This window comes from Ornithodoros turicata, unplaced genomic scaffold (assembly GCF_037126465.1).
Source record: "Ornithodoros turicata isolate Travis unplaced genomic scaffold, ASM3712646v1 Chromosome13, whole genome shotgun sequence".
NCBI lineage: Eukaryota > Metazoa > Arthropoda > Arachnida > Ixodida > Argasidae > Ornithodoros > Ornithodoros turicata.
In genome coordinates this window covers 1,727,934-1,755,605 of record NW_026999307.1, presented here as the reverse complement: position 1 = coordinate 1,755,605, position 27,672 = coordinate 1,727,934, and the positions used below count along the sequence as shown (strand labels likewise).

The following is a 27,672-nucleotide window of genomic DNA, read 5'->3' as shown; positions in this document are numbered from 1 at the left end:
AAATCTGCTGTGTGACAAATTCATGAAACACACCGTGGTCAAACAGCCTGTGCATCAATAAAGGACATCGAGATCGTGCAAATCATGCGAACAAAAATTCTGATAATTTTGTGATTTGCAAATATCTCACGAATTGCAAAAAAAAAAAAAAAAGAGAAAGTTTGGTTGTTATATCAGAGGCAAAAACGTTGTTTGTTTGTAACGAATAATTCTCGAAGTACTCTCGGAATCACTCTGTGCTTAGAATTGTAAAATGGCCCGCACACCAGGGTGAGTGAAGAACCCAGCAATTGCACTAACGCAGGCCGTAATTGCTCTAGACTGTGAATAAACATGTCATCTGGTCTAGCAATTCTTTTGTCCCGTTTCGACTGATCATTGAAAATTAATCATGCTTTGCCTCACACCGTCTTACCAACCATTACTGGACCACAAGTGCTCCAGTTCATACACCTGTTAGTCTTGCAAGACTCACGTTACATGTATCAAATTTAGTTTCGCCGAAAGGGTGAACTGTACTCTTTGTACTCACTCTTGTTCACATAATCGTCGTTGCACATCATGTAGTAAAGCCTCGTTACCGGTTCTGAGTCCTTCCTGTCCACTTTCTAGTGCTCCCGGAATCAAAGCGCAATGACGCATTTTTAACGAAAAGTGCCTCAGTTAAAAAAAAAATAAACTTTTAAATTTTGTTTTGCTTCATTAGGATACACGCCGATATTTTGTCTTGTCCAGTCGTTATACTTGACGCGTAAAGTGCAGTGATATTTGCCGGGAACTCCCATGCTTTCAGTTTTTTATAATAGCAAGCTTTGCCGTACATACGTGGAGCAAACAACTGCTGCAGATACCTTTCTTGTTATATATACATATATACTTTTTTACACTGCCACTGACCATTAGAAGGCATAGGGGTTTCCAAGGACCGGCGCCACATCGAAACAACCACAGGTGGTCGAAATTATCCGCAGCTCTAAACTCCCGCACGCGCGGCGTGACGCCACGTAAAATAGGCTGACACACCTTACGTTCAAATCGACTCTGATTAGTTTCTTACCAATGTCACCTGCCAAGCCTTCTGTGCACGCAGGCTGGGTTAGCTTCGTAGCCGCGAACTTTGTATCTCTATTTCCGCCTCTACCACAATTTCCTAACACGAGGTGCACGTGTTGTTTCACCTGTGGTACATATCCGTTGTACAGTTAATTTTCAAGCCTTTCAAGCCACCGTTGCCAGACGACATGACAGCATGCGGCGAACTAATGCAGCTGCGAGCGGCGACGAAGTTGTCTGGCTATGGTTCAGTTAAAATTACTTAGTCGATGCAATCGCCTGCAAGCTGCTGCAAGCACCTGATGCAATCGCTAGATTTTTTTTACAGCACCGCCAAAAATATCTTAAATCTCCCCCCGGAAAAAGAAAAGAAATGAAAGCTGCAACAGTGACAAAAAAACCTTGAATCTCAATTTCACCAATGACTATAAAACCAATCCAAATCAAGTCCGGATTAAAATTTACGCCGGTAAATCAAATTATTTTGAGCACGCATTTTATAATCATGTCAAATCCCACCAATCCCGTCAGTCGCCTTTTTCAAACACCTCAACTGGCTTAGGGATGTAGGGTCCCTATTGCAGATATCTTCTATTCAGTGCAGTGTTGTCTTGTTGCAGTTGTTTTCTTTTGCTCTTTTTCTGTTCTTGCCTGTGTGGCCTAATACCAATACGTATAGCGTATCATCAATAAATAAATAAATGTAAAATAGCATCAGTGCAATAGACGTCTCATGTACTCAGAGCAGCCAACAAACTGTGTAACAGTGCAATTTTCAAGCCATACATAATAACCATTATTCGTGGCTTTACGTCGTGAGACAACTACGATCATGAGCGACGCTGCAGTGGTCGGTCTGTAAATTAATTTGAGACACCCGAAGGTTCTTTAACGTGCCCTCGAAGCTCAGCACACGGCACACCGTATTTAATATTCGCCGTGCAAAACGGCCGTGTCTAAGTAATTTTATACACTACCAACAAGTTGCAGGCGTCCTCGTCTGGGATCGAACCCACAACATTCAAATCGACGACCGCCTTCCCTCTCACATCAGGGCCGACTTCCCGGGGTGGCAAACGGGGGGTGCTTCAGCAAGTAAACACTGCCGTTGCAGCAAAACCAATCACATATTATGATTTCTTTTTTCGCTCTACGTTCCTCAAACGTAGGGTTTCCGAACGATGACAATGCAGTTGCTGGAGCAATTGACGCACAGAATTAGACGCAGATCCCGTACCGTGAAAACCACCACCACTAACCATTCTGCCCTGCCTCCTCCGCCCCCGGCAGTGCCCATGTCCTACATCATTACACTAAACATTAATTTTCCCTCCCTATCCTCCCCGCTAGGCGCCTCCAACCAGATACCACCGCCCTGCCTAAAGTGAGGTCCTGGATCCGCCCCTGTCTCAGGTTTGGGTCCCGGAACCGGCTTTCGCGATAATTCTCTGGAAGTCGCTCGTTGTTCCCCCTCGCCTTCTCCACCGCAAAGAACATGGGCCATCATCAGTATACAGGTGGCCTGGTGACGCCTACCAAAAGAATATCCTATTTTTCAATTAAACGCCACCAACTAACCAGTCAGCGGACGCGGTCGTCACCACAGCACCCACATTCCCTCTCTGAGATGGAAATCTCGCACGAATCCCTGGTCATTATTGTTTAAGCACTTTTGGATTTGCCTTTTCCAAAATCGATGTAGATGAGTCTCGGAACGGAAAAAAGACGCGGGCGTTTACGCTGTGTTATGCCCGAAAACGATTAGCAGAAATTACGGTAATGCCGACAAGCAGAATGCAGATAGCGAAGAATTAGTAGAATACGTTCAACTGGCAATGAGTCGCGTTCCGGCTTCAATCACAGCCGAGGAGGGTAGCAATGTAAGCGAGGAAAACATTGCTCCCAGCACCGTGTGTCAGAGTTTTACGGCACACGTCGAAATAACCCCATGTGGTCGAAATTATCCTCTGTCCCGCACTGTGCCATGTCGTCGCACAACAGCTTACGTTTAAAACTACTCCGATTACCATTACGGCAATGGGTTGCGGTCTTACCTCGCATAAAAGACGAGGAAACGCCTGCACTTTTCGTGGTAATCCTGCTCGAACGGGAGTTTAGGAGGATGGGTGTTGGTTTAGCGTGGAGTAGTGATGGGCCGAGATTCAATGATTCGTTCTTGGTGAACGAATCAGTAGCTTGAACTGAGTGAATCGATTCACCTGCCCTAAAAAGATTCGTTCATTGATTCACCTTCAATGACGGTCGTGAAAGACTACAAAGAAAAAGAGGAAACATTCCGATTTCAAAACATTTGACAGAGGTAGGCGCGGCGCCATCTCTGAATGCGAACTGCAATTACAGCTCTCATCCCTATACTGTAAACTTTTTCACACCTTTAAAGGTGTGCGCTATGCACATTCAACCTGGTTGCGTAACACTGTATCTCCAGGATGATATTTTAGAAAATTGGGAAAGCATTACAAAAGATCAAGTGTCAGTGCAAATCTTGCTTTCATTATGTCTTGGATATAGTAGATACGTGCTAATGCATATATGCATCGCTAGCGATAATCGAGCACGTGCAAGTGTCTACAATACTGTTCAACAATGTTGAGACGTTGCAAGAGTGAATTCGAGTAAAGAAAATTAGTGCGAAACCGTGCTCCATTATAATGTTACCAAAATTGCACCGAAAAACGCGTACGCCATGCACGTTATTACACCTTTAACGGTGTGAAAACGGTTACAGTGAAGTGACGTGCGCATGCGCGCACACGGTGTGGTCGTCGTGTTCGTTTGGTGCTGAGCACCATACGACCACCAGGAGCTCTATGGTGAGGTGAGGACACGGCACGGCAGCGCGTAAGCGAGATTGAATCAAATGAACGAATCAATTGAATCGGCTGGCTGCTGCGCTGCTCTCCTCGAGTCGAAGTGACTCGTTTGCAGTGCGTCTTAGGTTACTGATTCATGTAGCAGTTCGTTCACTTCGAACAGTTAGAGTTCCAAGGTGAATTATTGCATGGTTGTGCTTGTGCGGCTCACCGATTCATTGAGTGATCCATTTGCGATGGAAATCGGTTTGGTGATTCGGTTGTGCGCTGTGCTCGTAGGGCTCACTGAATAGTTCTCCGATCCGTTAGCTTCGCGCCGATCGCTGGGGGATAATTATCTGTCTGAGTTGCTGATTCATGGCGGGATTCTTTCTCTTCGGGCTATTCTGCCACTGTTCGTTCGCGCTTTCTGGCGTGATCCACGGAGTGGTCTGGCCGTTCCTAGTGTGACGACGAACAGAGAACGTCCGTTCCCGATGGAGTTGCTTCCAATTAGTGTCCATGCGCGCGCCCGCTCAGTGCCTCTTCTTTCATATGTCACACTCCCCCCCCTCCAAGGTTAGCACACATGGGTGGATGGTAGCGGCGCAGTTTACAAATGTTCACAATGTCCGTAGCTCTTCCGAGAGGCTGCACAGGACGGTCGATTTCGTAGTTCACCGACTATGCTATGGCCACCGTAGCTATGGCCAATTTCCCACTTTGGCTTGGCTCAAAGAAGCTAGAACCAGTACCCTTTCACCGCTTCCTTGGCGTGGTAATCGACTCGGACTTGCGCTGGGCTCGGCACATTAAACACCTTGAAACTAAAGTGCAGCGATGGCTCCCCGCAATCCAACATCTTTCTGGCCCAGGATGGGGCTGTGATCAGCGTTCCCTGCTCGCGGTTCACGCGGCATTGGTGAGGGCAACTGTGCTTTACAGCCTTCCTATTCTGCACAGGATATCAACAACTTCATTAAATACGCTTCGGTCCCTGTTTGCTCGAAGCCTTCGTCGATGCCTCGGAGTTCCACGAATGGCTGAAACACGACAAGTACTGGCTGAAGCTGGTGAGCTCCCGCTTGAAGTTCTCCGTGAACGGGAAACGGCTCGGCACTACCTCCGTTTGCGTGCTCACATTCCCCGCCACCCGCTACTCAGGAAAATTCGATACCGCCCTGGAAGCGACTTCTATCGAGTAGCGCAGAGGACACGCCAGACTCTCACTGGCTTCATAACTAAGGACACTATACCGCCGGAAGCCCCCTGGTCTCTCCCGGTACCGCCCACGTTTGTACGCCTCCCAAACCTTCTGCAAAGAAGAGATCAGGTCCCCCCTCAAGTCCTCCGAGCCCATTTTCATGCTCTGGTAGACGAGAAGTTTTCTACGTTTACGGCAGCATATACTGATGGCGCATCCCGAAACAACAAGTCCGCCTCAGCCTTCGTCATTCCATCCGAAGGCGTCGTGCACGGAAGACGCCTTTCACATCCAACCTCCTCCACAGCTGCGGAACTCTATGCCATCCTTTTCTTTCTACAACACATCGCTGATTTTCCACCCCGGGAATGGGCAGTCTTTACAGACTCCAAATCTGCACTTCAAGCAATTGAAACTTCCGGCATACGAGGCCCATCCGCACCCCTAGTCACCGACGTGTTAATGGCTTACCACACTATCTACGCCGCAGGCCACAGGCTCGTTCTCCAGTGGGTTCCAGCCCATTGTGGTGTCGTGGGGAACGAGCAGGCCGACAGCGCCGCAGAAGCAGCACTCTCGTCTCGGAACCGGACCCGTATTGTTCTGCTCAGAGGAGACCGCCGTTCAATTCTGCGACGTCTAGTGACACCCCTGGCTTCCCGCCAACGGACAACCGACATTCTTCCCCCCTCTATGTTGAACAGAGTTGATCCCATGCTCGCTTTCCGCATGCCACGAAACACATCTCGTCAGGATGCTGCATTAATCCACCGCATGCGCCTCGATGTGGCCTTTACAGCTCAGTGGCGTTACCGCTTGAGACAAATTGATTCTCCCACCTGTTGCCACTGTGGTGCTCTTGAGGATCTGGAGCACATTCTTCTTCATTGCCCTCACTACGAACCTTCCCGAATCACACTCTCCGAGTCTCTTCGTCAGCTGGACTCTCGCCCTTTCTCCCTACCGAAATTGCTTGGTCCCTGGCCCAATCCAGCCCAGCAACGCTCTGCGCTCAAAGCTCTTCTGACATTTCTGGACACCATCGGACTTCGATCGTTATTGTAAAGGGGCTCGTTATTTTATTCCCCCCATTCCACCAAGCACTGGGGTAGAGTATCGCCTGTTGCGATGAAACTCCCCACTCTCCAAGGCCGAAAATAAAGTTGTTGTTGTTCTGGCCGTTCCTGATCGTGTGAGTGGGGACGGGGCTTGAATTGGTTTGCTGATGTTTGGTGTTCCTTGGCTGATCTTTCACTGGGGTGGATCCGTTCAGCACCTAACGTGTTAACTATCTTATTGAGCGGTCTTAATTAGGTAGGGTCCCTGGCGCGTCCGTTCAGGAGTGACGCAACCGTTGCTGTGCTCGCTGTGAGGGGCTTCGTGCTGGCTAGTCCCAGGCTGAAGTTCGAGGTTGGGGTATGTTCATCGACGTGTGCTATCTTCTGTGAGCTGCCGGGCTCTCAAGGACGCGTTTGTGCCGGTGGGTAGACTGAATTTTCGTGCATATGTTTGGAAGGCAGGGTGGCCGTGCAGGCTGTGAACGCTAGTAGGCATATGTCGATTTTGGGAATTACTAGGCATCATATGTGGCTCGTCCGGATTCCTGGTTACTGTGTGATACAATACTAGTATACAGTGCCGGATTTACAGTGGTGGAGGCCTGGGACAGCGTGCATGGTAGGGGCCCTTCCGCATTATCAGTACTTTTCACTGTGCTTCATAAAGATAAATTATGGTCATAGAGGTGCCTGACCTCGGTGCGAATATTCCGTGCGGTATATACGTACATGAAAAAGTTCAATGTACAGCAGTTGGTTCGTTTATTACCACACATTTTCTAGAAGGAGTGCCTCACATTAGCTTTTATAGTTTACATCTTCTAAGACCTCGTATCTACTATCTAGCAAGCTATAGTCAAGACTACATTACGGTGCTAGCGCAAATTGGAACCTTCGTTGACTTCCTTACTCAAAAATCGGTAATGAGCTGCGTAAAATCAAGCTGTTTAAGAATATCCCTTTGTATAACAGTGACAAGGTATTAAGTCTGTCGTGCGTCATGGTTGCCCGATGACGGTTCTCAATGAGCCTCAGTATCAAAAATGAGCGCTCACAGGAACTGCTGCTACCATCATAGTGAGGTATATGCTAAGAGTAACTCTACATAAGGGAAAACTTCCTTCACGCCCTTCTCTATAATAAGCGTCTAGAGGAAAGCTCCGCGGCTGCCGACCTCGTTTTACAAAATGCTTTAGCACAGAGGCTGAAGTATATACCTCGAGGATGCAGATTTCTCCAAAGAGAACCAGGACAATAGTTCTTCATACCGGCCAGCTCTTGATCAAGAGAAACCAAAGAGATAACGACGATAAAACCTGAGACACTTAGGTTTTATCGTCGTTTTACAATGTACCAGCTCGCCTGCACCCTTGCACTTCTACAGCATTAAAGTTCTTTCTCCGGAACTTCTATGAAGGGCCACTAGACCGTGCTTCCGGGGCAGTTCCGTAGACTGGTGGCGTCAGCTATACATTGGGTAGCCGATTGAGCTTTCTTACTGCAGTATATTCCCTCGTTCCAGTTACATCTTCCCCGACCATGTGGTTGCGATCGAATGCTTCACGCCTTGAGATCGAAGCATTTTCAGGTCGCTGTCCAGGTGTATCTTTGGACTTTGTAACATTTTACTGGTCCTGTCCACTCTGTCTAAAATATCGTCCCAAAACACCACATAAATTCTCGTTCCAAGTCGATGACACAGCCTGCTTTAAAGCGCACTTCAGCCATTTTATCTCGATTGCTAGCAATAACTTCGAGCGTATTTAGGAAAAGACAGTATCCCCTGACGGCTCTGACAGCAAGCGCTCTACAGGACCACCGTGTGCTGCTGACCGTCGTCGGTACCGGAACAGGAGGCTTTGCTGACTAGTCGCCGGATGTCGTTGTGGTGATGTTACTAATCCCCTTGTGTTTAACTCGTATACTTGCTCGAGGAAACCTAAAAAAGGCAACATCAGCTGGGCACTCGGCAGCTAATTTTGCCAACGTATGCAGACAGCGCACTGAACAAGGAACCCACGTGCCAACTCGTGCTTGAAGACCTTTGTACCTTCCACTCATGGACGCAGCATTGTCGTAGGACTGCCATACCTTCCTTGATGTTTATGCCTTGTGCGTCGAATAAACTGATTAAAGCTTCGAACATATCCTCCACATTGTGTCCCTGGTTATGCATGAACCTTACACGATACAAAGTAACTGCTCTGTGGCTAAAACACACAACAGGCTCACACAATTATATGCGTCACCTTGAGGCTTGTGTTAACACAAGCCTGAAGATGCCTAACAACATGAACAACTGAATTATGGAAGTGATCTGTACGAATATCTTTCAACTGGGCTAGTATTTTCCAATTACACGAAAGTTCTTACTGCATATATGGGATTTTGGCCAGAACCCTATCGTTTGCAGAAGAAGCAGTGACAATTGCAGTGGTGGGGGCCCCTTTTGGTGGGGGCCCCGGGACATGCGCCCCGTTTGCCCCCCCCCCCTTAAATCCGGCACTGCTGGTATATATGACAAGGGCATGAAAGCAAGCGTAGCTGAGTCGATGAAAGCTCAATGCGCACGTGGGAACGCAAAACTAAACTGTTCTCTGGAGGTTAGCTTTTTTATTTCGTGTTTCTTCATTTCTTTTGAGTTCCGTGCTGATTGCGAGTATGTTATAACAAGCAGAGATAACTACAGCAACGCGATGACTGCCGGAAGCGCGCCTCTCTTCTCTTCACTCTTTTTTATAATAAATGTGAGGTCACCGGTCACATGACTTGATGACGGCATCGAGTCACGTGGTGTCGTGACGTCACTGATTCACTGAACGAATCTTTTGAACCGATCACTAAAACGAACTGAATCACATGAATCGATTCACTAAAAAGAATCACTTTGCCTATCACTAGCGTAAAGGCGTTCGCCGAAGCGCCACCGCCGGTGGTTTACACCTCGCCGTCGCCGCCGAGCCCAAACTGTCGGCGTGCCGCAGCCGCCACCGAAGATAAAAAACCGGCGTGGCTGAATGTTGTGCCCATTCGGATGCGTCTTTCTTGAAAAAAAAAAAGAAAAAAAAGTACTCTTTCCTTTTTGACCTTTATTTCATCTTACGATGCATGGCCCAGGATTCCGTCATGGTGTTTTCCGCTGCAAGAATTTGATCAGTGATTTGGGCTTTCAATGCAAAATGCTTTATATTTTCGTTGAAGGTCGTCTTTGAACGGAGAACGGCTAAGCAACTTGTTATTCAGTTCCTGCGTGCTATGTACCCGGTCATCCAGCAGCACCATGGGATTGAGCACTATCCGTATATGTATAATATCTGCTGTCTCTCTAAAGGAGATGGAACGAAGTCAGTTATTGAACGGTAAAGCTAAAACTTTAAAACCATAAAGATTAAGCTTCCGCCATACCACCGCCCACCCCCCCTCCCTAATGTTTAGAATGCTGCGATTTGAGATATGTCACACGTGAGATATGTGTTCCCGCATTGCCATCACTGTCATTTTCTCTCGGGAATCAGGTACCATAAACCTGCAATTTTGAAAAACAGAAAGGAATTAGGCGAGCTTATGAAATTTAACATTCATGACGAAACCTTGAGTGCGAAGAGAAAAGACCTTTCCTGCCCAGGGTCTCGTCTCGTCATGGCTGCAATTTTTCTGCCGGCCATTTCATGTGATTACACATGTCTCTCCTCCCAGTCCACAATGGGTCATACTTTTCTTTTCACTTTTTTTCGCACTTTGGAACTGTGGACAGGGCATAGTGCTCATGCAATGAATGACTCTCTGCTCCGCACAATAACGTCGCTTATGCTTCATAACTACCTCCAGCGACGAGCAATTGCTGTAGCCATCTTCGCTGCCCATCATAACACTGCACTTGCCTTGACAAGTAAAATGCGCCCCAAGTGTGTCCCGGCCTATAACAACAACCATCCAATGACAACAACCTTTCATAGTGTGTCCAATGGGCCGCCTGATCGATTCGTTGACCTCGGATCCACCGATCATAAGCAGGACTCCCAGCGATTAGGGATCCTCCACGTGCAGAGAGACCGCAGCAACCCACCGAGGCTCCCTACCAGCGATCAGAGCCGTGAGCCGCGCTCTGCCAGCGATGAGAGTTGAGCGCATCTCTTGCTTTCAGAGGTGGGCATCCTCATGAGGGCGGATGAGGGGCCCTCACCTCACCCACACCTCCGCACATTGAGGTGAGGTGAGGTGAGGAAAAATTCCCCAAAGGAAGTTTGAGGAGAGGTGAGGTGAGGAAAATTTTCGAGAAGGAGGTTGAGGTGCGGTAAGGTGAGGAAAATTTTCCAAAAAGGACGTTGAGGTGAGGTGAGGAAATTTTTCGACAAGAAAGTTGAGGTGAGGTGATGTGAAGAAAGCTTTTCGACAATGACGTTGAGGTGAGGTGAAGTGAGGAAAAAGTTTTCAGAACGTTCGCGGTCATGAGGAGCACTTTCGAATCAACGCTGCTGCAACGTCCTAATGACGGTTATATCTCTCCTCCGGCTTCTGACGCGAATATGCGACTTGCGTCTAGCCGGCCGGCTCCTGATAAGTGGCATCGTCGAAGTCACAGCGACTCGAAAACTGCCACTCAGAGAATATAAGGTTAAGGCAGGGTTACGCGGTGCAGCACTGTTCGGTGCCCCGCCCCTTGGAAGGTGACAACAAAACGCGCGTAAAGTTTGGAAGTCAAAACATGATTCAGTCTGCGCCGGATCATAAGTTCGTCATGCAGTACGCATGCATATCGTTTGCACTGCAAAAGTGTCGTGTTACTGTCATCAACGTTACAGGCTACAATTTCACACAACACGCCGTGAAGTGCAAGGATTATCAGTGAATATATATGAAGAGCACCGTCCAGAGGTGGGCACCCTCACGAGGACGTGCGAGGTTGAGGGTTTCCTCACTTCACCTCACGATATTTGAGGTGAGGTGAGGGCCAATTTTTCTGGAGATGTTTGAGGTGAGAAAAAATTTTGAGAAAAGTTTTTGAGGTGAGCTGAGAACAAGTTTTTTTACAACTTTTCATTGTTTGCCCTCGCCTGGGTCGCGCGCGCGCGTCGCAGACTGATCGTTACAGCCCTTCTTCCTACGTGCGTCTTCAGTGCATAGGCAACGCGACGTTGGAAGAAGCTCTCGCATTCGCAGTTAATGCAATGGCAGACGAGAGTAATCACGATACGTTTAAGAAGAAAGTGTCCTTTTTCAAGATCACTCCGCTGCATTCAGCATCACGTTCAAGTTACGTGTGGTCCTATTTCGGAACGCTGGTGCATCATGACGGCCAGAAAACGAGAACTGTTGGTTCGGACAATTTCTGTAAGCTCTGCTTCGACAAGGCTCTCAATGAGGACTCCACGCTTCCCTTCGAAGGGTTTGTTTCAAAGAAAAGTTAGTTTTAGTAAAGTTAGGTGCTGAAACCTGGAATCACTCTGCAGACGGGGAAAACCATCTTATACTCTGTTTGCTGAAAGGTCTTGGCACATGTGTACAGATGCGACATCAATCGTTACTCGACCTCTGTAAGCACGACGAACCTTCAACGTCACTTAGCGGACGTACACAAGGTGACAGGGAAGCAAGGCAAAGGAGACAGCGAAGGACTGAAGAACTACTTCAGTACAACCAAAATGAAACACACAAAGAACTCCATCGTAAAGAAGCAACTAGCTAGAGACTTTGTACTCTGGGTTGCAAGAGACCTCCTCCCGTTCAGCATGGTTAATAGAGAAGGCCTTCGAGTGAGTAATTGTTCTTGGGACTCGATGAGCGGACGTAATACCCCAACACATGAATAAACTTTACAGGACTTCTTGCTGAAGTACAAGGTAATTAAGGACAGGACAACGCTCTCCGCGGTGCACTTAATGATGTATACAACGCTATGCACGACCACGTAAAGCGGACCATCCAGGAAGGCCCGCGATCCCATGCGGTGACGTACGACATGTAGATGGACAACCACAGGCGCAGAAGCTACATAACCTTCACGTGTCACTTCATTGATGGTGGGTATAGGTTCCTGAATTACTGGTTGTAGTAACTCGCGTGGCATCTGTATATCTTCCCGCTAAAGCAAAACCATCCCGTGCTTTTTGTTCGGTGTTAGGAAACGCTGTTGCAGTAGTCCACGATTCGGTCTGCTTTAATATATGTTTTTATTCATTAAAGGACTATACACGCGTGTCAATATCACAAGGCTAGACACATTACTTTCGCGTGTTTCTTCCACAAAACTTAGAACTTCGGAGCATGACCCTCCCAACAAGGAATATGGTAGAGAGGCACACCGCTGATGCCATTTGGGGCTGCAAGGCTGCACGACTATTGCAAGTGCACGGAAGAGTTCGTCATGACGACGAAGACGATCACGGCTGTGACAGATGCCGGGTCAAATATGTAGCGTGCGGCGTCTTTGGTAGACACAGAGCATCACTTATGCGCAAGGCATGGGCATCCACGAAGTGCAGGAATTACCTGACCTCCTTCGGTGGTGCAGGGCAATCGTCAAACACGTGCATTACAACGCTGGCCAACTGGAGGAAATCGTCGAGGCAGACATTCGCGCCTCCCTTCTATCCCTTTGTGATGCTGGAGACGCCATTGACGACGACGAGGCTGACCCTGCGCTATTATGTGATGGAAGTGATGAGCAGCGCTACTCATCCAGCAGAGTGCTGTCAAAGGTTACCACGTCAAAAGCGACACGCCAACAAGGTGGCACAGCATCTTGGCCATGTTGGAAAGCATGATCGTTAACAAAAGCATCGCTAAGGAAGCTGCTGGCTAGACTGGGGGAGCCAATGCAATTAGGGCCAGAAGAATGGAGCTTAATGGGGGAACTTGTAAAATTCCTAAAGCAATTCCGGACGCTGTCGAGCTGTTTTCAATGCAGCGTGACTGCACATACAACACGCTACTTGTAATTAGAAGTGAGCTGAAGAGCTGCCTGGAAGATAAGGCTGATGATAGCACTTCTGTGCGTCAGATGAAGCAGGGGATGCTCGCCAAATTCGACTACCGCTTTCCAGTAACTGAAAGCACAGTCACCGCTTCCCTTCTGGATCCCTCGCTTCCAGAACCTGAATGTGGTAGACGAATACCCGACAACAAAGGGGCTGAGCAAGGTAGATTTCTTAGCACGGAAAGTGCTTAGATTCGTTAAAGAGATCGACATCAGACCTTCTGACGGGTGTCAATCGCGTCCTTCGACAGAGGACACGTTTGCTGTGCTTGCGAAGCGGCGTTCATCAGGGGAATCCCAGTTGCTCGGATATGTGAACGCGGAGTGCCACGCGCTCATGATCACTCCCGCAGGAAAGTGCGGACCATCAACGAGCGTATTGGACTTCCGGCATTCAGCACAAACTCAACTGCCATGGCTGCCGTGCCTCGCCAAGAAGGTTTTATGTATGCTGGCGACAAGCACTCTGTCAGAGAGGGTGTTTTCAATCGCGGGACTCATAGTGAGCGCGAAACGTGCCAACCTCCACCAACTCACCCTGAATAAGGTTATACTTATCCACGATAACTACAGTCTGTGTAAGGATGCTATTTCTTGACCTTGTCGTGGTGTCTATTGCCATATCTTCGTTTCTTGCGTTCGTAGATTTTTTTTTCAAATGTTTCAAAAGACGTCACATGACGAGTGAGCAGAGGTTATAACGGATCGTTGTCACTTATTGAACTCGCTAGAACTGTTACGTGTATGCTGAACAGGCCCTTAACGAACTATGTAGGAGTTCTCAGACGACGACCTCTTCCAAGCCGTGCTTTACCTTTTATTTTTTTGTGTGTGTTTTTAGTTTCGTTTCATAATATATGTTCACCTCGTGCTGATATTTGATGCAATAAAAATTGCTGCCATTGTCATGTCGGCGATACTAAAAAGAAATGCGACGTTGCCACCGTTGCCAGATGACATGATGGCATGCGGCCGACTACACAGACAACACATGAAATCCCAGGGACGTCCCATATAGATCCCAAGGTCCACGTCCCGTGTAAGACGAGTCTAGGAATCTCCGAATGGTCCCTTACGGGATGCTCTACGGAGACTGCCCCCGAGACGCTCGTAGGACACCCTAGAATCGCAGAAAAGTATAATATGCGAAACGATTTTCATTTCGCTACTGCACTTCGTACGCCTTACTTTTTGTAGCTAAGATCGCTCTTTATTATTTTTGAGAATTCTATTGCATGGATGTTTCGTGTAGATTAAATTTACAATTTACGAAACGGCCGCTTGTTGAGTTAGGCTTACTTGCTGGTGGGATCGCAGACGTCGCGGACATGTGACATGTAGCGGGTTTGATGTTTTGGCGCGGAAGCTCACGTTGGGAGTTCGGAGACGCAGAGAAGATGGCCAGTACAGACTCAGGCAAACACTTTTAATACCTTTACAGTGAAAGTGAAGAAACAGAATGCCGAAGTGGTCGAAGCATTCCGTGTACAGGCGTGTACAGCGCGATGTTAGAAGCGACGTTCGATGGGCTACCTGAAACTGAGCAGGGCCCAACATGCTCACCAAGCACAGCAGAAAATGTTGAGGACGTTCCTCTCTGTCAACAACAAATTATTCAAACCTGCTCTAGAGAAGATTACACAAATCCTTCTAACGAAATGTTTAGCAATTTCGGTAGCAGAGCGAAACGAAGTTAAGACGTCAGTGACCATGATGCCAGAGCATGTTCAGAATGAAGGTCCCGTATTGACTCACGTGTGGTAGCTGTCGTAATAGTAATACAGCACCTGAGATTACTAGCAGTGAAGATGCAATCATGCAGTCATTGTTAGGAAGACAGGATGAAGAAGGTGACGCAAGCAATAACATAGATGACTTGATAACAACGATGCAATAGACAACTTGAATCCGACCCCTGGGGCCGGATTCACAACGAGCTCGTGCGACGGAATCTGTCGTAACTCCGTCGTACGGGAAAGTTACGACGAAGTGTAGATTCACGAAGGGCGCGCGTCGCAAAATCTTCGCAGCTTATGGCGGAATCCTGCGAGAGCTCCGGAGCAGTCTTACGAAGAAAGATGGCGCCGTTATTTGGCAGCGGTGGATTGGAGACGGGAAACAAAGACTCCGTAATACACGCCAACGCGTTGCACTTTGCCACAGAACCTTCGAGACCATCCCCGAAGTGACATTGAGGCACTTTTTTGCTTGGTAACCTTCAACAAATGCTTCAACTTTGTGCTCCGTAAAATCGGGTCGCAGGGATTTTTCAAGCATCCCCTACACCCCGCTAAAACACCCGAACACCCCTCCAAATTGTCTGCAAGAAAGGCAAAAGAAGCCATGAAAGCTGCAAAACTGAGTGCCACACACCGTTTACAAAACACCCTCACCCACCCCCTCCGCGAGACGAACATACTGGGAATATATTTGCTGTGTCATCGAACGCGTTTCGCCTGTGATTGCATAGCATCCATTATGGCTACCGAGAGACCGAGAGCACGTGCAGTAACAAAACATTTGGGGACGAACAACTTCGTCTTCTTCTAATGGGACGACTCTTATTGGTGCGATCACAAATTTTCGTCATCGTTACCATAGCGAAAACATAGTCTCGCACCCTTTGGCTGTTCGTCTCCGAGGTGCACGTGGCAGGAAGCGAGCAACTTCATCTTTCTCGTCAAAGGGGATACCCTCTCCACTACGATAGCTTTGTGAATCACGCTTACGACGCCGTCGTACGCGCGTCGCAGGCTACGACGTCTTAGCGCATCTTAGCGTAACTTACGATCGCGTTTGTGAATCCGACCCCTGCTCTGCGCATCACATTCTCATCATTACAGATCTCATAACCCCCCTGTGAGCCAGGGGGTAGTGGTTCAATATTGTAGTGGGGAATTTCCTCAGTCATCATCATCACGTATGTGTTGTTGTAGCTGTTTGCAGACTTGAAACTCTGGAGTTTGAATGATTCGGGAAAAATTCTGATTTTTAGAGAGTGGAATGAAATGGTGGCAGTATCATGAGTGGGGGAATATACGCAGACCGCTGCTTCAACAAAATGCAATCGCATTGGTGGCCCTTTGAGAATCGTTCTTTCGAACACACGACCAGTAAGTGAACAATATTAGGGATCCCCTAGGCTTGAGATGTAAGGCTGTAGATAAAAAAAATCAATCGGTGTATAAAAAGCTTTTTTTTTTATGCTTCGCTTTTTTTTTACCCTCCTTGCTCTCCTTATGGCCGTGACGGTTTCCTCCTCGTAAGCGCAGAGCCGTTGAGGGCAAGCGGGTTGCGGCCTGACCTTGAGCTATGATTCACGTATCGTTTGCTCCTACATTTTTCAATGCTTTTATTGTTTTTAGTGGCGGCGCGTGTTCGAGATGTGGCGTGTATGGCCCAACTGCTCCGATCATCTCGGCTGGTTTGTCATCGCTTTGCAGCTTTGCTGACCGTTTCACGAACGGCTTGAAGTGATAATCCATTTGGACTTGCTTACAGAATGAGGGACGCTAATTGGGGAGACGGAACTGAGCAAAACCGAGTGACCAACTTGTGTCCGATTTTTCGTTCTTCGCAATTTGGGTGATAACATTGTGCACATTTACAGCATGCGGATTAGGCGATACAAATCTATCAAGTAGCTATGCGTTTCGTATTACCACGGTCCCTCAATACTCTTTCTGGTCAGGAAACTCCCGCGAAAAGTTCGCTTAGGGCGCCCCGACGACACGTGGCGGCGCATCGTCGCTCGGGAGGAGACTTTCGTGTCCGCCGCTGCCTGCGCGTATCGATTGCATGTGTTTCTGCGTGTGTTTGGAAGTGAGAACTTTTTCTTTTTTGGTGCTTGCGTTTTGCGTGCGTAAACAGAGGTTCATTTTTTTAAATATCCTTGAAATTTACTGCAATCTTTGCACTCTGTTCGTGTGTAAGAATGATCTACACAGATGAAGGAGACTGATACGAACACGCAGCATTTTGGAATGACTATATTCCTCGGAGCCTTAACTTTACGAGAAGTGAATGAAAATATTTTTTTCTTTGTCTACAAAACAGCGATAACTTGGTATACGGGAATAAATACAAACCATTCGCTAACAGCCTTATTGGAGGTGTACTGCGATGAGCGTGATTTGTGGAGCATCAAAACTATAAAATCCGTAAAATTTTCAAATGATAGGTCTTTCAACATGATGTCAATACAATAACATTTCTTATGGTACAACTTGCGAGGAAAGATGCAGCAGTAAACGAAGTTAGCTAATACCGTTTACGCACCCGTTTACATACCGGCTTATATATTCGTTTTTGCTGAATCGGAAGCGGGGAGAGGGAGGGATGATGTTTTCACCCTTTTTACCTTTTCATTGTCCTTTTTCCTTTCTGATCCGCAATACGTGAAATTTTTCTGCGGCCTATACACTACAGACTCTAGAGCTCGTTCATGGCCGTGTATAGTGCTACAAAATATCGTTTCTTTGGCTTCATCATTACTTTCAAGCGAAAGACTGACTCATTAAATTTTCTGCATTTCTCCTTACTTTCCGGTTATTATATTTATTTGGCACCAGATACTGCAACGTTTTTCTTGTAAATGTAGTTCTTGGATAGTCCTAAAATTTATTTCCGAGCTAGGAGAACAGTGGCCGCTCCCACATAAAACTTCATTCTGTAGCAGCACACGCCGCTACAATTTTATCATTTTAAATAGTTTGTTCATTGGAACGTCCTGGAACTGATCTGACTGATACACCGAGGCTATCTCCAACGCGATGAATTTGACACCTGAATCTCGTCAGCCAATTTCTATAGCTGAAAAGTGTTATTAGGGCCACACTTCAGTAAGCGGAAATTCTATCCTGTTAATTTAGTAACCCGGCTTAAATCATGTTGGAATCTCCTTATTACAACTGGTTGGTCAGTCAGTCCAAGCCGCAAAAATAGTAGGAATACTTCAAGGGTTCTTCAGAAATATTAGCATGGGATAATCATGTGCATTATGTTTAAAGGGAACGCATGAGAGCCATTGCTATCTTAAGTCGATACATCTTCCCAAAGTGTGTAAAGATATCTACAATACGTCAATAGTGTAATATAGATCAGTTATGGTCAACCCCATCGAAAAACAACGTAAGTTTATTTCTTCACCGAAAACGATCGAGTCATGCGATTTATAGCATGTGTATCCCCCGTCTCTCATACCGCCGGAGACGCCTTTCAGATGATCATGATTACAACGCAGGATTTCTATAAGTACTTCTTCTGAAGTCTTATGTCTTCTCTGAAATAGAATCACCTCGTAATTTTATCTCTGCTCAGATTGCAACAAACTGCATGCTACGAGGAAACCATGCGTTTGGAAAGTTTCGCCCTCACGAAATAACTACCGAAAGCGGCATTACTATATAACACACCACTATAGTTTGTGTGATTGTGTAACAGATTGAATTAATATGTTTCTCAACCTTCATTAAGAGATGTGAGTGAGAGTAAAATCAACATTTTCCGTGCCAGAAAAAGACAACAACGAAAGTTGCAATCTACGCGGAAAATCTGCAAATTTACGCTAACTGAACTAAAATGTGCGGGCAGAACTCATGAACCTATTCGAGAATTATTTCTGCTCTAAACCCGAAATGAACTTTAAAAAGTAGCTGATCAAATCTTCCCTAAAAACACGCAGCGCTATGGAAACGTCGTCTGCTCCACGAGGGTGTCTCCTCCCAAACGACGCGATCGCCCCATGCGGGAGCAATTGTCCCTAAGTGACCTTGTCTATTGTATTCGAGCGGAGTTTCCAGACCAGAAAGAGTATTGAGGGACCATGGTATTACAGAGAAAGCACAGTATTCTATTCTGTACCTGTCTGCTGCAGTCCCAGTTGGAATTACACCTATATGGCTTTATGAGCAACGGTAAAGGTAGGAAGGGACATAGTCGCTGGCCGTGTCTCCTGTCTATGTTGGTATCCGGCTTTCTCTTCTACTGCCCACGCGTTGGAGATAGCGAATTTAGGGAACCAAACAACCACTACATTCTGATTATGGCTGGAGACACAGTACATGCTGCACAGCGGCGCACTATCGCTATGATTTCACGTGCCATGCGCCTCACTTCATTTTGAGTGTGCGTGCCTGCTTAAGAATAGTGGAACACAAAACAAATAAATATAAAATGATGAAACGAAGCGGTCTTCTTGCTTGACACATACACTCACGCACACACGTAATAATAGAGTGACGATGGAATGGGAAGTTCATGGAATGCGTGACCGTTTTCAAGTGCACTGGAAAATGGGTGAACACGAAGTAATCTTGTGTACTGTCTTTGCGCTAATTGAACGCATCAATGATTGATATGAGGTTGAAGAGATTGAACAAAATAAGCCCACTTCGCATATGTAACCATAAAGGTCAGAATGGAAAAACAACAGGCGCCTGCGACAGATTTGTATCTGTTCCCGCGGACAGCTTCTGCTTTCAACAATGCATTTTCGAACAATGTACAGGGTGACCCCTTCCATTCCATACATATTTTTATATTATTAACTAATACTAATCATTTGTTTTTCTTTCTTTCTTTTTTTGCCTTGAACCACCAGCAAAACTGTCTATATTGTGGTGAGATACAGTTGTACAAAGAAGTCAGGGTTGGACTTAACTCTGGAGCATCGTTGTTCCAAGTCCAGTTTCACTCACGTCGTGTAGATGGAAAAAGTGACCGCCACAAACGACAGCATAAATCTTGATTTTGTTAGAGGATGCCTTTCCATCGGGATCGTGTACACACAGGCTCAAGAACTAACAGCATCAGTCGGCCTCCCATTCCTGTCGCGTAAGCTCTACCAGAAATGTGAGAACAAACTTGGGGGAAAACCTTCAATCAGCGACATTAGACTCCATGAAGAGAGCCGCGGCCGAAGAGGTTGAGCTTGCCAAACAACGGAAGGAGTGTCGCGATCCCGACGGCTTTGGAACATCCCAGTCATGGTAGATGGAGGATGGATGGATCAAGCGATCTTTCGGCCATGGGTACAACTACAATGCGAATAGCGGGGTGGCTGTCATTGTCGTCGTTACACGCGCAAGATTCTCTACATCGGAGTACGCAACAAGTTCTGCACAACTTGTCGATGTGCTGAGTCGGAGCATAAGGAGCCTCTACCGCACTCGTGTTTTTGCAACTGGAAATCGTTTTCAACGTCCATGGAGCGAGACTATTGTACAGGGATTCAAAGAAAGTGAAAAAATGTACGGCCTTAGGTATACTGCATTGATTGGAGACGGAGATAGCAGTGTTTTCGTTACAGTCGTTGCATCCTTACGGCCGTTCAGTGAGAAAGGTAGAATGCGTCAATCACATGGTAAAAAACTATACCAAACGGCTGTATAACCTAGCAAAGGATACTAAAACATTCACCACAGCTGAAGGCAAAGACGCCAGGAAGCTATTGTCTACCGCTGACATCAAAGCCTTAAAAGGTATTGCCAGATCCGCAATAAGACGGCATGCACAAGAGAACACTGTAGTATATCGCCTGCTGCGGTCAGTAGCCTGTGCCATCAACTGAAGAACGGCCCATACAACGTATTTGGTATCCACAGCGGCTGTCCAAACGAGCACTGCTCCGTCAAGAGAGGCGATGCTGTGGAACTTGAAAGCAGAACGGAAAAGGGTTATCTTCTTCTGAGATCCAACATGATGATTGAAATCGAGAAAGCAATAGACGTACCCGCAGACAGATCTGATATGCTGCTCCTCGACGCAACAAGTAATGCCGCTGAGACCTACATGAGCATGGTGGCGCGTACAGTCGGTGGCAAACGCGTTGACTATGCAAAGGCTAAAAGTTACGGTAACAGATGTCGCGTCACAGCACTTGCATACAACATGAGAGGTGCAAGATTGCACGACTTCTATCTGCGCAAGTTTGCCGCGAAAAGTCCATCATCCGCTCTGAAGAAACTAATGACATCAAGACAAAAGCGCAAAGAACGAAAATGCAAAAGAGCCTTGCGGTGCGACAAGGCTCCAATGTCGAGAACACCCAAATTCGCAAGCACCGTTGAAGACAAGGACTATGGAGGACAGTCTCAAATAGCAGATCTGGACAGGACAATTTTTATTGAGAAAGCTAAAGACTTTGTGCGTGGCATACAGGTGACCAGCCAGGAAGCTGACAGTCTGCAGAAGTCTACACTCGAACAGAACAAGTCTGACCTATGGCACTCACAAAAAAAGATGGGGATACCATCAACCTCAATACATAGTATATGTCGCCCACATAGAAAAACATTCAAGCACTCTTCTTTAGTGAAGGCCATAATGTATCCGAAGTCGTTCCGCGGCAAAGATTGTCAGTACGGCATCGACCACGAGGAAGACACAGCATCAGCATTCCAAGCGAGATACCCGAACGTTGAAGTGAAAAAATGTGGCCTTTTCGTCGACCCTGATATACCCTACGTATGCACCACTCCTGACCGCCTTATCGACAACGACGGAATCCTCGAAATAAGATGCCCTGCAACAGCACAGAATCACATGACCATCGCAGAAACCGCTCGCAACCATTCCATTGGTGTAAAAATATCGAAAGACGGTAGCTTATATCTTCCAGAATCACACAAGTACTTCTATCAAATACAAGCTCAGCTAAACATTGCGAAGAGGAGCTACTGCAAACTCGCAGTGTGGTCGTCGACGGACCTGCAAGTTGTAACCACCAAGAGGAACTTTGCGTTCTGGCAAAAAATATTGCCTGACATTAGGAACTTTTATGTAGGATATATGATTCCTGAGCTAGTTGATCCACGAGTCACGAGACACATGGAACTATGGGATAAAGCAGTGGACATGAGCGAACTGGACGAACTATTTAAATTCTGTGTCAACTTCATCATCCTGGCAAGCTGCATAAGAATGCTATTCGCGTGCAATGAGTGTAGATATCGTGTGTGTATACAGCCAGTCCAGACTTGTACGTATTTGCAGTACTGTATTTAAAATACTGTCTTTCAAATATAATTCGCGGTATTTTGGCACTCTACTTAATACGTTTTGTTTTGCGTATTTGTACGCTATTTAAAATGCATTTTATGGGATTTTCTACTCAATACCCTAATTACATATTTTGGATCTCCCTCTCAAACTTTCTGTGTCTCGTCTTTTCATTATCTTGCTTGTTCAGTGGAAATTTTCTGAGTCCCTCGGACTTGACCCGGACATTGGCCCTTCTTGGCAGTCTCCATTTAGAGACCTTGCCCTGTGTGTACTAATCCTTGGCCAGTGAGGGTTCAATTATGTGTGCCGTGACGCAGTGACGCCGAATTCTGACCTTGCCGAACAGGGTCCTGCAGAAGTTGGCTTTGTTTTGTGTCACATATACTTAGTGAAGTTATGTGGTACCTCTTTGTCATCTTTTTGGGACTTGTGTTTAGATGACTTCTATCACACAGCGGCGGCTAGCGTAGTGCGCGGGGTTTAGGTGATTCATGTCACATAGCAGCGACTTGCCGCATTGACCAGTGACTTTTTGCGTTCAAGAATAAATAGTATCTTAATTGTATTTCAAATACCATTTGAAGTATTTTACTCTACCTTAATTACTTCAATTTTCATGTGCTTATACTCTATCTTAATTACAATCTAACGTTAGTATTTATTATATTTTCTTAAATACATTTTTGAGTATCTTGTACACGTCTTACTCAGTCTACATGCAATGCAATCCCGGACTATGCACAACTTTATACGCTCCTGTTGGTGAGCGCATTGCGGAAGCAATCAGACTGTGCATGGCTGGCGCATCCCTTTCATTCTTTTTGCAAGAAATATATCCTCCGCCCCCCAACCCCCCATCGAAATGTTGTGCAAATCACACCATGGGGATAGGGTGACGGGAGGAATATCCCCATGACTTGCCTGCGTCTGTTATTTGACGTATCATAATCGCACAATTCAACATAAGTTCACGGCCGAAAATATGATGTGCTGCACCATCGGTGCAAGCACGCGAATAACTGTGGATGAAGCCGTGTGGTTGGTCTCACACAAACTCTGTAGCTAGCCCCGAAAAAACTCAACGGACATCCATAACGAGCAAGACGCAAGCAAGCTCAACCGTCGTCTCATATATTAATAAGAGTAGCTGGATATTTTGTACCTCTTGTATTTACGGTCACCTGCATGAATGTTACTTATGGTCACCTGTGTGTCCTTGCTGCAACTAAGCAGAACTGAATAACACTTGTCTATGCAGATGAACACTACAGTTGATTGATTTTGTTTTGTCCTCTTGACAACTCGTACACACTCCCACACTTAGGGATGAGTCAGAGTGCATAGAAATGACACTAGGGAACGAAGAGAAACACATGCACGATAAAATTCCATAAACAGATGGTCTGATTTATGACGGACAGAACCTACTGTTGCATATGAGACAGCCGCACACGCCGTTCGAAAAGGCCTCATGAGTGGAATGGTACACAATTCGCGCGTCTTTCCGACAAACTTGTTCAAAATCAAGACACGTGTTCTCGTTCTCAAGCCACATTTCACGGGGGCTCAGCCCGTAGCGACCACCTAGTAACATCTTCGACATCTCAACATGCACACCTCATGTTATCGTGCACTAGTGTTGGTTGCATGACATGTCAGCACATCTTGACCAAGCCAGATTCAGCTATGAATACTGAAACACGCACCTGACACACAAAAAGCACAAGACGTACCTTCTCTTAAACACCTATTTGTATTGTGCACGGAAAGTGATTACGCCAATTTATGTCCTACTGATTGCAGCCGAGATCGCAGTAACAGGTCATGCGTGAGGAATATCGATGCACGACGCTGACGCTGGATAGAGCAGGCAAAGTCGTCTTGGATCCTCTTCCGAGCAACGAATTTGGGCGCATACAACTCACTTCGTTCGGCAGAAAGTGGGCGGAGCTGCTGTTCGGTATTGGTTATTAATCAGCTTTCACCATCATAAGACACGCGTCGTTCTGGCCCGTCGCCGAGGCAGGTTGAAACTAGTGATGCGTCGTTCGTGGACGAACCCTTCAAACTGAACTAGTCATTCGGGTGAACTGAACGAACTAGTTCCACAAGAAGCAAAACATTAGTTCCGCAGTTCAGTTCACTGAGCCTCGACACCCACATCCCATACACTTTGATGTGATGTCCAGAAGATGTGGGTTCGAGTCCTACAGCTGGCTAACCTTTTCAGCGACTTTCATCTTTCACATACACTTTGATCGCCTCAGAGTCTGACATCTGCGCCATCTATGGAACGTTTTGTAAAGCTAACACAATGCATGCGCGCAAGAGATGGGCGGGAGACCACCACTGCGCATAGCCTTGAGTGGCTGTGACACTGTGCTCAAGTGGGCTGTGTGAAGGAACTGAACTGGATGAACTAAAGAACTAAACGACGCCGTTGGTCGTTTTGAAGTAGTCGCAGAGGCTACAGTTGCTTGTCCACAGCGCATGCGCCTGAGGAAAAGCGCGGGCGGCGCGGCGAGGCAGAGCCCCAAGTGGACTGTGTGAAGGTGTGAAGAAACTGAACTGGATGAACTAAAGAACTAAACGACGCCGCGGGTCGTATTGAAGTACTCGCTCCGGCCTACCGTTGCTTGTCAGAGCTGCTGCTCGCCCAAAGCGCATGCGCTGAAGGAAAAGCGCGGGCGGCGCGGCGAGGCAGAGCCTCGAGTGGACTGTGTGAAGGTGTGAAGGAAGAGAAGTGGATGAACTAAACAACTAAACAATGCCGCGGGTGGCTTTGAAGCACTCGCAGAGCATACCGTTGCTTGTCAGAGCTGCTCTTCGTCCACAGCGCACGCGCTTAAGAAAAAGCGCGGGCGGCGCGGCAGAGCCTCGAGTGGACTCTCTGAAGGTGTGAAGGAAGAGAACTGGATGAACTAAAGAACTAAACGACGCCGCGGGTCGTATTGAAGTACTCGCAGAGCCTACCGTTGCTTGTCAGAGCTGCTGCTCGCCCAAAGCGCATGCGCTGAAGGAAAAGCGCGGGCGGCGCGGCGAGGCAGAGCCTCGAGTGGACTGTGTGAAGGTGTGAAGGAAGAGAAGTGGATGAACTAAACAACTAAACAATGCCGCGGGTGGCTTTGAAGCACTCGCAGAGCATACCGTTGCTTGTCAGAGCTGCTCTTCGTCCACAGCGCACGCGCTTAAGAAAAAGCGCGGGCGGCGCGGCAGAGCCTCGAGTGGACTCTCTGAAGGTGTGAAGGAAGAGAACTGGATGAACTAAACAACTAAACGATGCCGCGGGTCGCTTTGAAGCACTCGCAGAGCATACCGTTGCTTGTCAAAGCTGCTGCTCGTCCACAGCGCACGCGCTTGAGGAAAAGCGCGGGTGGCGCGGCGAGGCAGAGCCTCGAGTGGACTGTGTGAAGGTGTGAAGAGAGAGAACTGGGATGAACTAAAGAACTAAACGATGCCGCGGGTCGCTTTGAAGCACTCGCAGAGCATATCGTTGGTTGTCAAAGCTGCTGCACGTCCACAGCGCACGCGCTTAAGGAAAAAGCGCGGGCAGCGCGGCGAGGCAGAGCCTCGACTGTACTGTGTGAAGAAAGAGAACTGGATGAACTAATGAACTAAACGATGCCGCGGGTCGCTTTGAAGCACTCGCAGAGCATACTGTTGCTTGTCAGAGCTGCTCTTCGTCCACAGCGCATGCGCTTAAGGAAAAGCGCGGGCGGCGCGGCGAGGCAGAGCCTCGAGTGGACTGTGTGAAGGTGTGAAGAAAGAGAACTGGATGAACTAAAGAACTAAACGATGCCGCGGGTCGCTTTGAAGCACTTGCAGAGCATACCGTTGCTTGTCAGAGCTGCTCTTCGTCCACAGCACATGCGCTTAAGGAAAAGCGCGGGCGGCGCGGCGAGGCAGAGCCTCGAGTGGACTGTGTGAAGGTGTGAAGGAAGAGAACTGGATGAACTAAAGAACTAAACGATGCCGCGGGTCGCTTTGAAGCACTCGCAGAGCATACCGTTGCTTGTCAGAGCTGCTCTTCGTCCACAGCGCATGCGCTTAAGGAAAAGCGCGGGCGGCGCGGCGAGGCAGAGCCTCGACTGTACTGTGTGAAGAAAGAGAACTGGATGAACTAATGAACTAAACGATGCCGCGGGTCGCTTTGAAGCACTCGCAGAGCATACCGTTGCTTGTCAGAGCTGCTCTTGGTCCACAGCGCACGCGCTTAAGAAAAGGCGCGGGCGGCGCGGCAGAGCCTCGAGTGGACTCTCTGAAGGTGTGAAGGAAGAGAACTGGATGAACTAAAGAACTAAACGATGCCGCGGGTCGCTTTGAAGCACTCGCAGAGCATACCGTTGCTTGTCAAAGCTGCTGCTCGTCCACAGCGCACGCGCTTGAGGAAAAGCGCGGGCGGCGCGGCGAGGCAGAGCCTCGAGTGGACTGTGTGAAGGTGTGAAGAGAGAGAACTGGGATGAACTAAAGAACTAAACGATGCCGCGGGTCGCTTTGAAGCACTCGCAGAGCATACCGTTGGTTGTCAAAGCTGCTGCACGTCCACAGCGCACGCGCTTAAGGAAAAAGCGCGGGCAGCGCGGCGAGGCAGAGCCTCGACTGTACTGTGTGAAGAAAGAGAACTGGATGAACTAATGAACTAAACGATGCCGCGGGTCGCTTTGAAGCACTCGCAGAGCATACTGTTGCTTGTCAGAGCTGCTCTTCGTCCACAGCGCATGCGCTTAACGGAAAGCGCGGGCGGCGCGGCGAGGCAGAGCCTCGAGTGGACTGTGTGAAGGTGTGAAGGAAGAGAACTGGATGAACTAAATAACTAAACGATGCCGCGGGTCGCTTTGAAGCACTCGCAGAGCATACCGTTGCTTGTCAGAGCTGCTCTTCGTCCACAGCGCATGCGCTTAAGGAAAAGCGCGGGCGGCGCGGCGAGGCAGAGCCTCGAGTGGACTGTGTGAAGGTGTGAAGGAAGAGAACTGGATGAACTAAAGAACTAAACGATGCCGCGGGTCGCTTTGAAGCACTCGCAGAGCATACCGTTGCTTGTCAGAGCTGCTCTTCGTCCACAGCGCATGCGCTTAAGGAAAAGCGCGGGCGGCGCGGCGAGGCAGAGCCTCGAGTGGACTGTGTGAAGGTGTGAAGGAAGAGAACTGGATGAACTAAAGAACTAAACGACGCCGCGGGTCGCTTTGAAGCACTCGCAGAGCATACCGTTGCTTGTCAGAGCTGCTCTTCGTCCACAGCGCATGCGCTTAAGGAAAAGCGCGGGCGGCGCGGCGAGGCAGAGCTTCGAGTGGACTGTGTGAAGGTGTGAAGGAAGAGAACTGGATGAACTAAAGAACTAAACGACGCCGCGGGTCGCTTTGAAGCACTCGCAGAGCATACCGTTGCTTGTCAGAGCTGCTCTTCGTCCACAGCGCATGCGCTTAAGGAAAAGCGCGGGTGGCGCGGCAGAGCCTCGAGTTGACTGTGTGGAGGTGTGAAGAAAGAGAACTGGATGAACTAAAGAACTAAACGATGCCGCGGGTGGCTTTGAAGCACTCGCAGAGCATACCGTTGCTTGTCAAAGCT

The 27,672-nt window shown here is 47.8% G+C and overlaps 1 protein-coding gene across 5 annotated transcripts in view; it reads right to left on the bottom strand.

Moving 5' to 3' along the window:
* Nucleotides 1-27,672, bottom strand: part of LOC135372173 (zinc finger protein 551-like) — a 114,210-nt gene that overhangs the window by 13,455 nt on the left and 73,083 nt on the right. The window contains exon 1 of one of the 5 annotated variants that reach the window (XM_064605862.1): nt 3,304-3,350. The exons of 3 other annotated variants lie outside the window; for them this stretch is intronic. The gene's annotated coding sequence lies outside the window, so the exon portion shown is untranslated. Of the gene's footprint in view, nt 1-3,107; nt 3,156-3,303; nt 3,351-27,672 lie in introns of those variants that run through there. One more of the 5 variants, XM_064605860.1, reaches the window with a different exon arrangement.